The sequence below is a fragment of the Pongo pygmaeus genome, chromosome 1, assembly GCF_028885625.2.
Source record: "Pongo pygmaeus isolate AG05252 chromosome 1, NHGRI_mPonPyg2-v2.0_pri, whole genome shotgun sequence".
NCBI lineage: Eukaryota > Metazoa > Chordata > Mammalia > Primates > Hominidae > Pongo > Pongo pygmaeus.
In genome coordinates, this window is record NC_072373.2 from 79424155 (window position 1) to 79437323 (window position 13169).

The window sequence follows — 13169 nt, forward strand, 5'->3', positions numbered from 1 at the left end:
CTCTGAAGCCCAGGCTGGAGTGCAGTGGTGTGATCTCAGCTCACTGCAACCTCTGCCTCACAGGTTCAAGTGATTCTCCCATCTCAGCTTCCTGAGTAGTTGGGATTACAGGCATGCGCCAACATGCCTAGCTAATTTTTGTATTTTTAGTAATGATGGAGTTTCACTATGTGGGCCAGCCTGCTCTCGAACTCCTGACCTCAGGGGATCCACCTGCCTTGGCCTCCCAAAGTGCTGGGATTACAGGCATGAGCCACTGCGACTGGCCTTTGTTTTTGTTTTTCTATAGACAAATCAGGTTTATTGAAGAATAGTGGATTATAATAACAAAAGCGCTAGGTAACATTTATTGACTGTTACCCTATCCCAGGCTCTGTTCTAAATAGTTTACATTTATTAATTTGTTTAAGCCTCACAATCTGCTGCAAGACTCAGCATGGTTAAGTAACTTGTCCAAAGTCATTCAGCTCAGTGGCAGAGCTGGGTAGGATGTGACGCAGTGGCACTTGTGTTTAGAATTCTCTTTCTGATAGCCATGTAGAAGATGAAGAGGTTGGTGATAAACTCGGGCAATGGTCATGGGGATGGGGAGGAGTAGAATTGACAGAATTCATGATCAAACTGTTGTGTGAGGGCTAGGAGAAGAAGATCTAGGATGACTTTGAGGTTCTTGGCTTGGGAAAATGGAAAGAGATGATGTCACCATTCCAAAAACAGGGAATATTGGGAGGAAAACTGTTCTGAGAATATTTCATTCCCTCATCGATTCATACATTCATCTCTTCAGTCAATATTGTCTGCCTATCCTGGATTAGGCAATCTGTTAAGTATTGGATATACAATGTTAAGCAAATTAGACAAAATTGTCATACAGCCTGCAGTCTAAGAACAAAGTCAATTTCTGAAAACATTAAAGCTTCTATAGGTCATCAAGCTAGGCATTTCTACAAGAAGCCTTGTAGATAGCTTTCAAAATTCCTGTTGATTCTCTAAAATTTACTGGAGACCCAGCCTTTTCCTGGACCCACAGCCATGTCCAGTCCAGGATCAGGCCCTGAAATGTGTCTTGGATTCCATGCGCATTCACTCTGGTCTAAAGTCAACACACATAGCCAGAGGTGGGGTGGCTCCTAGGCTTTGACCAGTACACCTGCAGCAAGCCAGCCTTGGGAGAAAGAAGATTCTATCTCTAAGGGAATATGTCCAGCGGGGCAGATTGTATGTTTAGCTTCAAGAGAAATCTGAATTGGAAGTAGACATGTGAAGGTCGTCAGCATGTATACGGTAGATTAGGCCACTCATGTAAATGACTTTGATTAGAACCAACAGCTGAAGACAGTGCTTGGAGTAGCATTAGGAACAGGTGTCCACAGAAGACTTAGAAGAAAAACCTGGATAGGGAACAGGAAAACCACTAGAATAGTATCACAGATTACCAAGGAGAGGAGAGCTTTAAGAAGACAGTAATGAGTAGAATAAAATGCCCCTGAGTGATATGTAAAGCATAAGCTGACAGTGTCCTGAATATGGGTTCATTTGTACTGACCCTTCATCCATTTATATATTAAGAGTCTTTGCTGGGGATTTTGGTATTGACACAGTAGATTCCACCATTATAATGAACTCTTGGGCCAACATTACACAAGCTCTAGACTGCTTTTGGGCTTGAGGGTATTGTAATGATGGTTAAATTTATAAAGTATTCTTCCAGGATGATTTGTTCAAATCAGAAATCTTAGAAACATATTTGCTGGGGTCTTCAATTTTTTATTTTTCTTCTATCACTTTGAGATGTGATCATAGCCAAAAAGTATAGAAAACAAGATTTTTTTCTTTGGATAGTTGATCTATTGAGGTGGAGTTTTAGTTTGCAATAAATCCAAATTATTGTCAGCTTGGTTATACATTTTAATTTAAAACGTGGTTTATCTGGTCTTTTCACTCTACCATAATAGAATTTTGGCCTCAAAATTAATTTGGCATCCTTTTTGTATAGGTAGCATTTAGCATTCAGGCAGAGCACAGTGGACATGTTCTGTCTTTGCTTCATAGTATATGTGGGCTCAGCTGAAGAGACTTAAATGACTGGGAGTGACTTGAACAATTGAGAGACAGAATCATTTAGAGGCTTCTTCCATGTCTGGGAACTGGTCAGGAATAAATCAAAGCCTGGGCTAAGCAGGGACTGTCACCTAGAACTCCTACATGTGACTATGTGATCTGCATGTTGCCATGTGACCTCTCCATATGGCTTGGGTTTCCTCACAGTATGGTGGCCTCAGGATATGCTGTTGGACTTATCACATGATGACTCAGGATTCCATGAGCAAGTGTTCCAGCAAACAAGGTGCAAATTGCATGACTTTTTATGACTCAGTCTCAAAAATCCTGTGGCACCACAAACTCACCCAAATAAAGAATGAGTACACAAATCGGACCTCTTTATGGGAGAAATGACAAATAATTTACAGTCATGTTTTAAAACTGCCATACTTAACAAAGTTGCTGTGAGAACGAAATTACAACAAAAATAATTAATGAAGATTGGCTAGCTACATATTATGATGTGAGAATGGTATAGAACCTTAGTTAGAAAGACTTGTGCTGGGTTTCCAAAAATAAGAAATCATGCAAAGAACATTATCTGGATTCATTCTTGCATTAAAAAATTATTGAAAATACTGTGGTGAAAAGACAAAGTTCTTGCTCTCATAAAGTTTACATTCTTGTAGGAGGATGGAATGGAGGGAAACAGATAATAAAAAAGTCATAAAATACATGAATAAGATGATTTATGATAGAAATATATGTCTGAAGAAAACAAATTCATTTATTAAAGATTTAGCATTTAGGAGAAAGTTCAATGCTAGACCAAAGGATCTAGCTTATCACAATCATGAAAGTATGGGATATAAATTATATAAGATCCAGAGAATCTACACAAGAAGGAAAAAGATGAGATGATAAAGGTTGAGTGCTGAACAACATTTGCAGGAAGCACAGAATATAAAAACTTGGATATGCAAGTTCAAATGTCATACAAAAGATTGGATTTGAAGCCAAAGAAAAACAGAGCCAAGGGCTAGAAGCAAGGTATAACTGAAGTTGAACAAGAATGAGGTTGATAGAAAAGCACAGTAAAGTTGCTATAATATTTCCTTTTTGGCATCAACTATGTATAGTGGATGAGGCTGATTTAAGGAATTGAGGTGAGATGTGCCATTATATACAGCAGTCTACAAATCATTAAAGAGACATAGTAGAGAGAAGTTATTTGCAAGGCATATAATTGCCAAAGAATTGGCATTTAGAATATATTATAAACTGCTAGAAATTAATTTCACAAAGTCAAACAATCCAGTGGGAAAAATGGGCAAAGGATACGAAAAGAGAAATCACAGAAAAGGAAATCAATCTCCCTATAATCAAGGAAATGCAAAATAAAAAGTACAACAACAATGAAAAGTAATAATAGTGAACTATCATTAAATGGCATCCCACACATACACATAAGTAGACTAGTTTTAGTGGTTACAATAATTAGAAGATATATATATATATACTATCTTGGATAAATGTTAAAACTATGGTAGGGTAAAATCACGTACAAAAATGTAAAACAACATAATATTATCTAAGTAAAATTTTAAAATGTGCAAACGATACTACATAATGATTGCTGATACATCTACAGGTAGTAAGGCATAAAAACAACAACAAAATACACACCCATTTCAGGTACTACCATGGAGAGAAAAAAGGAAATGGAATTGCAGGAGAGGATGGTCTTCTATTGTAGCCTTCAAATATTAATATATCTGCTATGTCTTCTTTCTTACAAAGAAGGTCTTTTTTTTTTTTTTTTTTTTTTTTTTTTGTGAGACAGAGTTTCACTCTGCCACCTAGGTTGAAGTGCAGTGGTGTGATCTCGGCTCACTGCAACCTCCACACTCCAGGTTCAAGCGATTCTCCTGCTTCAGCCTCTCAAGTAGCTGGGATTACAGGTGCCTGCCACCAGGCCCCACTAATTTTTGTGTTTTTAGTGGAGATGGGGTTTCACCATGTTGGACAGGCTGGTCTCAAACTCCTGACATCAAGTGATCCGCCTGCCTTGGCCTCCCAAAGTGCTGAGATTACAGGTGTGAGCCGCCACGCCCGGCAACAAAGAATTAGATCTAAAGCAAATATGATAAGATACTAAACCATGTAAAATATGGCTGGTGATAGTATACTATTTTCTGTTGTTTGAAATATTTTACAATCACCTCTTTTTTAAATATTGGAAACATAAAGCATATGGGTTATTAATATGTAATTCTTTTTTGTGAGACAACTGGGAAAAGCCACTTGTCAGATCTGGCCAAGGAAGATGTGTCTGTCCTTATCCAGTTTGGGTCATATTCTCCTCTAGTAAGACCTTTCCTGTATCGAATAAAGGTCTTGTCCTATACCTTATTATTTAAATTTTTACTTCTATATGTCAGAATTTTAATACTGATTACAGAAAATTCTTGATTTCTCCATTTTAAACATTCCAAAGTTCATACAGTAAATTCAGAGTTTTTTTGTTGGTTTTTTTTCATTTTTAATCAATTATATTTATAAGGAGGTTTGCTTACTGGGAAACACGTATTTTCTGAAAAAATACTAACTACGAGTCTCTTTGTTTCTTTCTTCTGAGTTTTCAATCTTATTCTCTTTGATGTTATGGTGGGAGATAGGGGATTTTTATTCTTGAACTTTTTGGTGGGAAAAGAATAACTATAAAGATCTGTAAATGACTCATTCATTGTGTAGAAATTATAGACTTCATGATATTTCATTTCTAAAATTATTTAAACATCTAATTCCTACTGCAAAGCAGCATCCTAGGATATGTGTTGGCTCACTATATAGCCTTGTGGACCATACAAGAACACAGAGAACCCCTGGAGAGTCTCATGAAGGAGGTACCATCCTTACCTGAATTAATATAACACTTTTGCACAGGGTAAATTGTTGCCTAAGAGTAGATTTTGTAACCATTTAAATGCCAAATCAAATATTCTACTATTAAAGGGCAGTTTATCCTTTCTCTGTCTTACTCCTAATACCCATAATAGTAACAGTAATTTGGAAATTTCTCCCAGTGGGATTTTGCTCAAGTTAATACTACTAAAGTTTAATTTCTTTTTCTTTTTGGTGATATCTATACCAAGCACTCATGCTTCAGAAAAAGCTCTAAGCTTTGGCTGCAGCAACTTGAGCCTTGCTTTCTGCCATGCACACTGGAATGCACAACTCACAATGGTTTCCAGATATATCAGTTCCCTTCCTGTCTAGGACATTGCATTGCCACATGACCTTTGCCAAGTCACTTCTTTCTGCTCTGCCATAAGGTTGTAATTATGATGATCTCCCTCTTAGAAATGTGATGAGAAGCTATTCATAACAAAGACTGTAAAAATTGCAAACATGATGAGAGAGGCAGATATTAAATGTAGGAAAACGTTCTAAATTGAATATTTACTTCCTGCCTGACTCCACCTGTCCTTAAAATTTATCGATAAAGACAACAGTAGCAAGAGTGCCTGATTAAGCCCTTCTGTTAATGCTATCCACTTAAAATATATTTTTCTGATCCCAAATATGGCCTGGATTTTCAGGCAGATGATATTTGTGTATGTAAGTTATATTTTCATTGTTCTGTCATCGGGCACATGGTCTTTCTTTTTTCTTTCCCAAGAAAACTGAGATCACTTCAATGGTTTTAAATTGGCAATGTGATCTTGTTCAATGCCAGACACATGACATGTTCTAGTAGCCGTCTGGACCTGGGTCTGGGATCATATTCCCCTCTATCCCCAATACATGTTCCAAACACTTGTCAGCATGCTGGAGGCAGAAGGCTTAAAGAGGTGAGATCAGGCCAGGCTGGCATCCACTCTGTAGGATTCAGGGACAGAGTCAAACTTCAAAGTGGTGCAGGAGTGACTGGCAACGCACCAGAGTATTCATGGTAGGTGTAAGGACAACAGGAGAAAAATAAGCCGTCTTAGTACATTTTTTCAAGTTTCTGTTTGTCTTCCATCTGTAGGCTCTTTAAGCTGCCTTCATATTTGGATGTGGAGGTTGAAGTATTGCTGACCAATGCCAGAATCACAGGAATATCCTGCTGTGCTTTTGATCTTCCCATATGACTGAATTTCCTGAATCATCATGTTACTGTGTGTGCACATATGTGCACATGTGAATCTTCTGGCACATCTCCCAGAAGCGCTAGTTCTGGGACAAAGGGTCCATTGGTGCTTTCAGGATGTAATATTGATCACTTTGGCTTTCCTTGGCTCAGAGCCAGACACTTCGTCTCTCACTGCACAAGATGGCTGCCAGCTCCATAGGTTTGTCTTATTGTGACGGCCCTTGGCAGGACTTCCTGAGAGCAGACTAATTTCTGAGAGGCTTTGAAAAATGTTGTTTTAAAGTGGAACTTTGTCTTTTACCAACTAGGGACAGTGCTTGGAATCTTGTTATTGACTTTTAAGATCTGTGGTACATCCTATGTTTAATTATGTAATACTTTCCAATACTCAGTTAAGCAGGAAAGTCAGTGACACAGAAAAACTCACTAGGTTTTTTAATCCCATGGTTTTGCACACTTTTTTACCTAGTATCAGTCTTAGTCAACTCCATAATTTGGACTTCAAACTTAATGATAGTTCAAAAGTCAAATTCACAAGTATGACAGGACGAAATCTCCTAAGTTTTCAAAGTGTTTCTTTCATCTATAGTATTATTAAAATTGTAAAAGCAAAGGATTTAGAAAAAACCTTGATGCCAATGCTTAACCTTTAAAATAATACTAATTGTCAGTGGCCATTAAAATAAAATGTTTAAAACTACTATTATCTTCAGGTAGACATCTTTCAAATCAAGAACATGACTACAAATTTGACCCATTGCAAGTTTCCAGACGACTCAAGAAAAAAACAACACCAGACTCTCATTTTCTCTTCTTTTTCCAAGTACTGTGTCTAGGACTTGACCTAAGCAGGAGTGAAAAAGACAGAGTGTTCTTTCATTTCCTTTCCAGATTTCCATTCTGCTTTCAGCCACATCATCTTCACACACCAAAAATGTGTTGACTGCCTTTCTTCTTAGAAAGAAAGATTAGTCACTAAGCACTCGAGTGTGAATTTATCTCATATATGATTCTTTCCTGTCTCCCAGAGAAATAATTTTATTATTTTAAGAAGGACATAGGAAGGAACACTTGTAGTGTACTTTAAGAGATCACTACATCTATGAGAGGGAATGGCTGAGAACAGAGCATTTGGTCATGTCATAATTTTTATTCCAGTAGTGAGACCCTGTCCCTTGCTACTGAGGTATGTTAGGCTTTGTTAGGAGATGAATTCGCTGTTTTCATTAGCCTCTATTTTATTTGACTCCTGAGAAATGTCCAGAGCAGGTCTTTAACCTAAGCCAAAACGAAATATAATCTGAATTCCCAACATTCCATGTGTAATGGAAAGAGCACATGCTTTGGAATCAGGAAGACCTGGGTGAGCCTCCTTGTTCAGTCATTTACCAGCTGTGTGATCCTGGAGAAGGTATTTAACCTCTTCAAATCTTAAGTTGCTAGTGTACAGAATAAGGATAATGCTACTTAGCTCACAGGGTTGTTGTGAGGCTAAGTGAGATCATAGGTATGAAAGTCTTAACATAGTATGTGACACAGCTGATTTTTAAATAAATTTCCTTCATTGTATGCTCTTAAATGTCAGTAGTCTCTATCAAACCTGGTGGAGCTCTCTTCTTAATGATACTACGTAATCTAAAAATTCAGCCATGATATTTTTAAAAAATTATATTCCATGGTTATGATATCACCAGTGTTAAAATTAAACTTGCGATGACAGCACAGCTGTGAACTCTTTGGGTGTCATATACTTTGGAAGCAGGGCACTGTGACAGTCCTGAAGAAAATGCCATGTTTGCCATTCTTTGGGTGCACTCGTTAGATTCTTGAATTTCCAGACAGAAAAGGCTGATTGTATTTAGCTCATTTACTCTGAAGAGCCTACTTCAAATCCTTTCTTTGAAAGTAGACAGATTATATATAAATGTGTAGTATTATTACTCTATATTCCTATTACTTATAAGTGAACTCAGTAGTCTTTGATATTAATAATAATCTGTTTTAAAACTCATGTTTCAAACTCTCCCAGAGAGAAACTTAATAAACAAAAATTTTGAAATTACAGAGTAAAATAATATGAGTTTGAAGATAAGCTCAAGACAGTCTGTTGACTCAATAGAGTGACATTTTGTTGTTGTTGTTTTCAGAATGACAACAGTATAATGGTAGCAGCCTTGAAAGTCTAGCCATTGATATTTTGACTGAGGAAATCACTCTCTCTCCATGGTCTTGAGAAAACATGGTATTTTGCTACAATCATTACATAGTATGCATGGCACTGTCTGTTTAATCCCACACATCTTGATGTCATCTAGATAACAACAATAAAAACGGGTTGTAATTAGGAATAGGGCTCATGTTCACACAGGCAGTAGTACAGTGAACAGACCATTAGAGCCCAATCAACAATTAAGTAGGCTTGCAATTCAAATTCTTTTTGGCCCTTCTCTCTCATATTTTGAAATCACATTTGAGTTGTTATTTCAGGCAATCATTTCTTCACTATTATAGTATTCAGACTCTGTGCTTGCAAAATATAGGATAATGATTTCATTGTTTTCCTTTCCCTACAAGAGACTCTTCGAGAAGCATGGCAAATAGGAAAAAAAATGAAAATTCATGGTTTTGAGTTCATCTTCAGGTTATATCACAGGAGACAAAGCTTTGCATACAGGTGGTTGTCAGACTATAAAATCTTCAAATCCTCATGGTTGGGACGAAACTTCTTGTATTCCTCATTAAGCAGGATTCATTGTTCAGCTAGCTCCGTGCCACAGGTAAGTTGGACAGCTGAAAGTTTTGAAAATATTCTGGTTTTGCAGAAGGCACATACTTGCATATTCTGCTTACCTTAATTGAAATCAATTTCAGGGAATTTTTTTGTTCATGACACTATATCTCATCTCTCTTCACACTTTCAGTTGCCACATTACTAGCTTCCTTTACTGCAGTACTGTTTATATTCACAAAAGTCAGACCAGTCACCTATTAGTCTCTGACACTGGCACCAAGCGTTGTCTTTCTTCATTCCACAAACACCTACTAAACGTCCTGTGCCTACCTTCTGCTATACTTGGAACATTTGGCAATAAAAAACTAAGTAGAGGACATGCCTCTGTTTCCAAGGAACTTGCCTAAAGAGAAAGCATGATAGTTGCCTTCCATCATATGTGTATTAGTTCATTTTAATGCTGCTGATAGACATACTCAAGACTGGGCAATTTACAGATAAAAAAAAAGGTTATTGGACTTACAGTTCCACATGGCTGGGGAGGCCTCACAATCATGGTGGAAGGCAAGGAGGAGCAAGTCTCATCTTACGTAGATGGCAGCAGGCAAAAGAGAGCTTGTGCAGAGAAACTCCCATTTTTAAAACCATGAGATCTCATGAGACCCATTCACTATCATGAGAACAGCATAGGAAAGACCCACCCCCATGATTCAATCATCTTCCACCAGGTCCTGCCCACAACACGTGGGAATTATGGGAGCTACAAGATGAGGTTTGGGTGGGGATACAGAGCCAAACCATATCAATACAGAATTTAAAAGTTAGAGATGTCCACCTATTATCCAAAATACCATCTACTCCAGAGATCCTAACCTAGGACGCTGCAGGCTGAATCCAACCTAAAGACATGTTTGGTTTGGTTCACACAGTATTTACAAAAACAATTCCACAAATCTTCAATATTTTGAAAAGAAAAGATATTAAATAAAATTCTGGATTTATGATTTTTCTTGAAAAAAATGGAGAGATGTAGCAACACAAGGTCTTCCTTCCCACTTGGCAATAATTGGGTAGAGTGCCTCACTATGTCACAGTGCCCATCACTCTCTTACTGTGTCCTCTCAATTTCAGTAATTTCTACAAATATAGTAGGAAGTTTCTAGCAAACTGGTAACTTGAATGTAGCTTGTTTTCTGTCTTCTTTTGACCGTGGTCTATTCTGCTTTCTGAGCTTCAAGACCACTAAAGCTGATTGATACACTCTCATGCTGGCAAAACTCAAAGGAGTTTTGGACTTTGGACTAAAAGGAGAAACCTGATATAGGGTTTTTTGGTTTTTTTTTTTTCTGTGTAGTCTGGGAGAGCCTGGAGATCAAACAGAGATCCTCAAGGTGAAGATTATAAGACTGTGGATCCTGGAAAACAGTTTCTGTTTCTAAAACAGCATAGATCCTTGGAAGAAGATTGGCATTCATTCCATTGAAGGTGCCTGGTTTTCTGACCTTAAAGAACTGAGGACCAAAGCAGGTTGAACTTTCATTGTCCCCAGGACTGGAAAAGAGGAAGAATAGCTCACAGCAGGAGGGTTTTCATATGGTACTTCAACAAGGGCCAGCCCTTTATTTGTAAAGGTTGCTTCACCTTCTACTATAGGGTAGGGTTACAGTAAATTGAAATATTTAAATAACTAGTTTACTTGTGATAAAAAATAATCAATTGAGGAGAGCCTATCAGCTCATGAGAAGAAGATAGGTCATAATGCATAGCACACTCCACATAGCTGCTGAAGGAGACACATAGATTTAAATGCAGCCCCCTCTTTATCAAAGATGGCTGAATAGGAACAGCTCCGGTCTACAGCTCCCAGCAAGACTAATAGAGAAGGTCGGTGATTTCTGCATTTCCAACTGAGATACCCAGTTCATCTCATTGGGACTGGTTAGACAGTGGATGCATCCCACGGAGGGCAAGCAGAAGCAGGGTGGGGCGTCACCTCACCTGGGAAGTGCAAGGGGTTGGGGAACTCCCTCCCCTAGCCAAGGGAAGCTGTGAGGGACTGTGCAGTGAAGGATGGTGCTATCTTGCCCAGATACTACTCTTTTACCACAGTCTTCACAACTCGCAGACCAGAAGATTCCCTTGGGTGTCTATACCACCAGGGCCCTGGGTTTCAAGCACAAAACTGGGTGGCCATTTGGACAGACACTGAGATGGCTGCAGGATTTTTTTCATACCCCAGTGGTGCCTGGAACACCAGCGAGACAGAACCGTTCACTCCCCTGGAAAGGGGTCTGAAGCCAGGGAGATAAGTGGTCTTACTCAGCAGATCCCAACCCCATGGAGCCCAGTAAGCTAAGATCCACTGGCTTGAAATTCTCGCTGCCAGCACAGTATTCTGAAGTTGACCTGGGATGCTTGAGCTTGGTGGGGGGAGGGTCGTCCATCATTACTGAGGCTTGAGTAGGCGGTTTTCCCCTAATAGTGTAAACAAAGCCACCAGGAAGTTCACACTGGGTGTGGAACACACTGCAGCTAAGCAAAGCCACTGTAACCACACTGCCTCTCTAGATTCCTCCTCTCTGGGCAGAGCATCTCTGAAAGAAAGGCAGCAGCCCCAGTCAGGGGCTTATACATAAAACTCCCATTTCCTTGGGACAGAGCACATGGGGGAAGGGGTGGCCGTTGGCGCAGCTTCAGCAGACTTAAACGTTTCTGACTGCCAGCTCTGAAGAGAGCAGTGGATCTTCCAAAACAGCCCTAGAGCTCTGCTAAGAGATAGACTGCCTCCTCAAGTGGGTCCCTGACCCCTGTGCCTCCTGACTGGGAGATGCCTCTCAGCAGAGGTCGACAAACACTTCATACAGAGGAGCACTGGCTGGCATCTGGTGGGTGACCCTCTGGGATGAAGCTTCCAGAGGAAGGAGAGGGCAGCAATCTTTGCTGTTCTGCAGCCTCCGCTGGTGATACCAAGTGAAACAGGGTTTGGAGTGGCCCTCCAGCAAACTCCAGCAGACCTGAAGAAGAGAGGCCTGTTAGAAGGAAAACTAACAAACAGAAAGCAATAGCACCAACATCAACAAAAAGGATGCCCATGCAAAAACCCCATCCAAAGGCCAGCAATATCAAAGACCAAAGGTAGATAAATCCATGAAGATGAGGAAAATCCAGTACAAAAAGGCTCAAAATTCCAAAAACTAGAATGCTTCTTCGCCTTCAAAGAATCACAACTTTTCGCCAGCAAAGGAACAAAACTGGACTGAGAATGAGTTTGATGAAATGACAGAAGTGGGCTTCAGAAGGTGGGTAAGAACAAACTCTTCTGAGCTAATAAAGCATGTTCTAACCCAGTGCAAGAAAGCTAAGAACCTGGATATAAGGTTACAGGAACTGCTAACTAGAATAACCAGTTTAGAGAAGAACATAAATTATCTGATAGAGATGAAAAACATAGCATGAGAACTTCGGGAAGCATATACAAGTATCAATACCTGAAACAATCAAGCGGAAGAAAGGATATCAGAGATTGAAGATTAACCTAATGAAATAAAGTGTGAGGACAAGATTAGAGAAGAAAGAATGAAAAGGAAAGAACAAAGCCTTCAAGAAATATGGGAGTATGTGAAGTATCAAACTTTTGTTTGATTGGTGTACCTGAAAGTGAAGGGAAGAATGGAACCAAGTTGGAAAACACACTTCAGGATATTATCCAGGAGAACTTCCCCAACATAGCAAGACAGGCCAACATTCAAATTCAGCAAATACAGAGAACATCACTAAGATACTCCTCAAGAAGAGCAACACCAAGACACATAGTGGTCAGATTCACCAATGTTGAAATGAAGGAAAAAATGTTAAGGGCAGCCAGAGAGAAAGGTTGGGTTACCCACAAAGGGAAGCTCATCAGACTAACAGCAGATCAATCTGCAGAAACCCTACAAGCCAGAAGAGAGTGGGGGCCAATATTCAACATTCTTAAAGAAAAGAATTTTCAACCCAGAATTTCATATCCAGTCAAACTAAGCTTCATAAGGGAAGGAGAAATAAAATCCTTAGAGATGAGCAAATGCTGAGAGATTTTGTAACCTACCAGGCCTGCCTTACAAGAGCTCCTAAAGGAAGCACTAAATATGGAAAGTAAAAACCGGTACCAGCCATTGTAAAAACATACCAAAATGTAGGGACCATTGACAAAATGAAGAAACTGCATCAACTAATGAGCAAAATAACCAGCTAGCATCATAATGACAGGATCAAATT